This window comes from Hippocampus comes, unplaced genomic scaffold, assembly GCF_001891065.2.
Source record: "Hippocampus comes isolate QL1 unplaced genomic scaffold, H_comes_QL1_v1.1 scaffold276, whole genome shotgun sequence".
Classification (NCBI taxonomy): Eukaryota; Metazoa; Chordata; class Actinopteri; order Syngnathiformes; family Syngnathidae; genus Hippocampus; species Hippocampus comes.
The window spans coordinates 1,268,052-1,274,051 of record NW_017805074.1 but is presented as its reverse complement, the minus strand read 5'-3'; the positions used below and the strand labels follow the sequence as shown (position 1 = coordinate 1,274,051).

The following is a 6,000-nucleotide window of genomic DNA, read 5'->3' as shown; positions in this document are numbered from 1 at the left end:
CCTATATATATATATATATATATATATATATATATATGTGTACAACACACACACACACACACACACATACAGTGGTGTGCCATCAGGGCCGTCCAAACACTATCAGGAGCAAAGAATTACATTTGCAACTCACATGAAAATGGTAATAATTCAGTTCTCTTCTCCATCCTCTAATTGCTTCAGCGACTGATCGGTTGAGCTCTGTGTGGATCAAAGCTTGATTGCCAATAGAGGACAATGTCGGACAAGTTGTCGTGTGTTAGAGTAAATGATGTTTGCTATTTTTGGTAAGAGCATTTTTCGTGGGTGCTCACATCCATCCATCTCGACTAAAATGGAGCCAAACACAGTTGGATGGAAGCCTGTGCCATGTTGTGCAGTGACCCACTCAATGAACTCGTGATCAAAGACAGGCACACACACACACACCGACTTCCACACACAAACATCACACCCAGCGCGAGCATAGCTGCCCTGCGGCGGACCCTTCCGCCGCGATCCCTCACATCCACGTCCTCCGCGATTAGCTTTGTCTTTGGACAGATGCAGCGCAACGGGCCTGCGGGATATAACAGAGTGTGGCCCTATTACTCAAAAACAATAAAACATAATGTATTCTGATTTTTTTACGTTTTTTTTTTTTTTTTTTTCCTCCATCTCTGTTCTTGCAACTTGTTCCTGAGATCTGGCCACAGCTGAATGATTGAATCTGAGCTCCCCCCCTCACTTGGAAAGAAATTTGTTATTTAAAATGTCATGCTTTGGGCCATTTATCAACCCGGCCCGACAGTGTGACACAATCAATTTAAGCCAATGAGGATCTTTCAGTGCTAAGAATGTTGGCCTCTGGTGTATTCATCTGTGTCTTGGGCCTTCTTATATTACAATGTGAAGATTAATACTGTCGCAGTTGTTCACAAATGACAAATTAAGATCACGGTTCAAGTGTTCAACCTCCATCTGGCATTTCTTGTTTTCAGATGAAGGTAGGGGAAAAACTTCAAGTCAAGTTGCCTTATCCAGCAGGAGTTCTCAGATGTACTTGAAATCATGACTAAAAAAAAAAAAAAAAAGTCTTGGTTTGAATAATTTTAACCTCCATATTAATTCACATGTGTAATTGCGCAACCCCCTTGTGACAAGCAGCAGTGACCTGTCGCGTGTGTCATAATTGTGCAAAGACCGTTATTTGTGTACATTTTGGGATGGATTTTTCCAAAGAGGTAATCATTCTCCAGCGTACGACATTCAATATGTCAATCGGATAGTGGTGGCTTTTATGGGAGAGAACAGGAAGCAGCAATGCCAGCAAACGAGTGGAAATCTATAAATGAGTACTGTTGGAGATGAAGGGCAGATTAATTATGCAATGACATTAAATTTGTCAGCCAAGTGATGATCCAATCCAGCTCATTATTACTTTATCAACCCTTAGCACCCGGAATTGACTTTTTCTCATTTATGTTATTTCTAGCTTCTGCTCTGTCTCGCTGATCAAATTCTGTTTTTTGTCAAAATGGTTAATGCGCAATGACAGCTGTGACCCATATATTAAAAAAATTAATAAATATATCAATGAACCCATCATGAATGTGATGCCTCCAAAATGTATGAACAGGCGAAATTAATTCAGAGTTGTACAAAAAAATAAAGTAAAATAAAAATAATAGCCTCAAAACATACAGCCAACAGCTTTTCAGTTTTTGCTAGTTTTCTTCTGTACATGCGGAGGCTGAAGTTGAAGTATAAGAAAAACGGTGATAGCGGCCGGATCACTGTTAATCCAACCTGACATCAATTTCAGCGCCATCCATCGCACCTGATTCTGCTTGACTCCAATTAGCCTGCTCCATATGTTCAATTAGGAAAAAAAAACACCTGCTGAACCTGTGCTGGTCTTTGTTCACTTTTACATCTCTGGTTCCGACCTCATTAAAGTCTTCGCTCAAACACATGACCCCGGTTTGTACTTTGCGGTTCAGCACTATATGATTATTGAGCATACACACCATGGGTGCACTCTGCTTCCAAAAGTCATTACTATTTATCGCTGGGTGGTGTTATTGTTATTTTGTGATTAGAAGACCTACTATCAGAAAATAATACCTGGGACCTTCATGCTTTCTTGCACTTCATATTACAGGGAAACCTGTGAAAGTGACATCAACAGCTATTAGTGTGCTTCTGTGAATTTTTTTTTTTTTTATTTAACTGAATTTAACGTACCTGAGGTGGTTCATCTTTTGATTACGTTTTGTTTAAAATGTGCCATGCTAATTGTATATCATGTCTAATAGCTCTTCTTTAGTCGTGACGAAGCAAGATTGTCTGAGGGTCCGTTATCACAATAAAGCAGGAATGATTCCCTTGCCTCAAATGATCTGACCACCGGCCACCCATGTGAGGCAGCTTTATTCATTGACCAGATGAAGCACGTTCAGGTTCTCAGCTCGTGCTTACTAACCCGTTAAAACCGTGAGATAGAGCTCTAAATCAGATACTACTGCTGGAAATGCACCACATAGAAAATGATAACTGATCCAATCTGTCATGGATGACTAAAACTTGCAAATGCCTTTGATGGCCATGAAATGTAATTTGGTATGCACCGCTATCTTGCTATCGTTGAATTTCAGCAAACCTGGTCTAAGTTTTATCAACACAAACATTACTGATCAACACGGCATCAGAGAGTCTTAATTTGATCAGAAATATCACACGCTTTTTGAAAATGCGTCCTCGACATTTCTCTTTGATGAATTACAGTAATTTGTTTGTCGTGTTTGGTAGGATATTCAAATCAAACATGCTATCTCAAGCAGGGAATTAATGCTGATTTAAATGTTTGCGACTGGATGAGGGAAAGCAATTTTCTCTCGGGTCATTGTTGTCAGTCTAGTGGTAAAACCAAACAAGAACATTTAAGGCTCACCCTAATTCTTTCATCCTTTTTTCTATGCCACTTATCCTCATCAGGGTCAATCCTCAATGACTTTGGGTGAGAGGCAGAGGCAGAATACACACTGAACAGATTGCCAACCAATTGCAGGGATCATAACCAAGGAAAAGTCATTTGGATTTCAAACTGCTTCTACTCTAAGTATCACCTATTTTAAGTGCCAGATCAAAGGCAGGGGATGATTGCCTTTGCTTTTGGCTTGTTTCCTCATTAAACCCCTCCTCGTTGCTCTCCTTCTCGTCTCTTGTTTGCCAGCCCTTGTTTATCTCGACAATCCAATACTTTTTACATCCAAGCTACCGGGCCAAAGGAAACAGAAGAGGGTGAGCCAAAAGAGCTAGCGATTGTAGCTAATTAGCTACAGCTGCTGATGGGACCTCATCTTGCTGGCTGCCAGAGGAGCCTTGACAAAATTGCAATCAGATGCAATCAGAAAAGATGAGCCGTTTTTGCCACATTAAGATCCCGGGCATATTGGAGATAGCACAGGGGAACATGGATAAGATGACAAAAGGAGCGGATACATTTGTCTATGGAGATGTCACATTTTGTGTTGTCTTTCTAGTTTGGGTTTAAGGTGAAGGTAACAAAAAAGGCCAGATTGATTGCAAATCATCATCGCCATCAAAAATCATCTAACATAAGCAATATCAAGATAACACCTAATTTTTGGGCTAATCTAAAGTAGTTCACTGCACCCAAATTATGGACTGAAAGGATTAAAAACATTCCTTTTTTTTAAACCATGTCGTTTCAGCCACACTGCACTACCTATTGGCAATTGTAATCTGACCTCATGAGATGTGCATTTTGTCAAGCAATTTGTTATTAATTAAATTGGCATGCTTGTGATCGATCACCATCATCAGGAAACACTACTTTACTTTCCTTTAAAGCAGGAGATGTCAAACATTTGGCCCGGGGGCCATTTGTGGCCCGCAGGATGATATTTTGGGGCCGACCCCCTGCCCTCCACGCATCCACCTACAATACCCTACTTGTATTTGGGATTTCTCACAAAATGATCCTCCTCTCTTAATGCCAAGTCCATCCAATGTCTATTGGTAAGAAAATATAAAATAATTTAAAATCGTTGGTGAAAAGTCGTAAACATTTTTTCTTGTATTTTTTTTTTCCAACCTGAATAGCATATTTTGTACACTGTGTTTCTGTTAGGGCCGCTTATCTAGTGATATACATGCACACTCATTCCACCCATCGTTCAATGATTAAGCTGCTGCTTGGCATAGGAAAGACTTTCTGGAAGCCTATATTTTTTTCATTTCCATGTTCCAACAGTCCCCTTTTGACATCAACACATACACACGCACAAGCACTCGCCTGGGCTAAGGATGCATCACTGCAACAGATGGAGCATCATTTTATCTACGGCGCATGTGTGGGCAGAGCACCATGTACATTTTGTCTGCAATTTATTATTTGTCTGATGCAACATTCTAGTCACGACTTTCGAGGTATATTCTTGGCAACCTGTTGCTTTGCTAAGATTTGTGTCGTCTCTTTCTGAGGCAATAAAGACTGAAATTACACCAAGTCTGGTGGGCAGAGACGTCAGAGACTCGGTGTAGTATGTCCTGTGAGAGTGTTCTTTGCATACACAAGGCTCACAGTGAACCACAGAGCTACAACGCATTTGGCGGCACATGCAGCTTGTTGCTACAGGAGGTTCTGCACTGACGTATAACAGTCACACTGAACGTGAGAAAATGTACTGAGTAATTTATGCAATTTATTTAAATGCGTGTGGTGTGTGTTTGTATAAATGTTGGCCAAAAAAAGAATGTGGTTTAATTTTATATCGACAGGGGTCAGATGTTATTATTCTGTCCACCTCCACGTCCATTATAGCGCCTGAAATGAGGCCGAGGCTATGTATTAGCATGGAGGCCGTATTGAAAAGGCAATTTCCAGGGGTATACCCTGGCGTTAGGTCAAGGTCTGGATCCCAGTCCAGATTTAGGGAGGATGGCTCATGCCAACATGCTGACTGCAGCTGGAGAGTGTCAGCAGATGTAAATTATCAAGTGTACTGTTTGGTTCATTAGCTGCGCTTTCACTTGCACCAAACACAGCTGTTGCCTGGCCTACAGAGCAAAGTGCCGTGTGTATGGATGGATGTGTATGAGAGTGAGAGAGAGAGAGAGACTGTGTCAAAGCTAAACTAGTGAAGCACTCCATTGGTCCTGCCCTACATGTCTGCACATTACATCTCTGTCCAACAATGTAGAAACCTACATTTGAGGAACCGTTTTCAGGGAACTGGCTCATGGTCATTTTTTGTTGTTGTTGTTTTTAAATCTTGGCTCTTGCTTGTTGTTTGTCATTGTAATATTTCCCAGCCCAAATGCATGTTTACCAGCCAACGTGCCTGGAGTTTGTATCCTCCTATTAAAATGACTGAAGTGAACAATTTGTCCTATCGACCCCTTTACAACTTTGTTAATTAAAAAATAAATGGCTTTGATAACATTGAGTGATTATGTGTAAGTTTGCATTGATATGCTATGTTTATGCAATCTCAGTGCTTCCGTTTAAAGGAGTGTTAGCTTACTTGCGGTTGAAGCGTCTTTTTCGAGTCATTCTCCACACATTTCTGCATCTACTATTATTAATCTTGTCATGTTGTTTGCATCAGCAACATTTCCAAACAATGTTGCCACTATCCAAGATGTGTTTGTGTATAATATGTGTGCAGATTGCCATGCCCGCTGAAGAAATATTTATTTAGAGCCAAGGTCTGCTGTAATTAACAGGAAGGCAACTGGGGGAATTCTATTATCCCACTCTTTGGAGTCACGGGTATATCTGCAAGTCTCTGGTCAACTGCTTATGTTATGAAGATGTTTTGTCCACAACCCGTCTATTCACGATGCGTTTTCATGTTGTCAGACACTGTCTGATGAGCAGATTGGCAATAACATTATTATTATTCTAGGGCGGTAAACAATTCTATTGCAGCCATCATGACTCAAAATGAAAATACATGAGCTTCATTCTTTTGATGACACTCGCCAAAATCT

The 6,000-nt window shown here is 40.6% G+C and overlaps 1 protein-coding gene across 7 annotated transcripts in view; it reads left to right on the top strand.

The window, feature by feature from the left end:
- The window catches only part of kirrel3b (kirre like nephrin family adhesion molecule 3b), a 137,879-nt gene that overhangs the window by 41,065 nt on the left and 90,814 nt on the right, over positions 1-6,000 (top strand). The window lies entirely within an intron of this gene.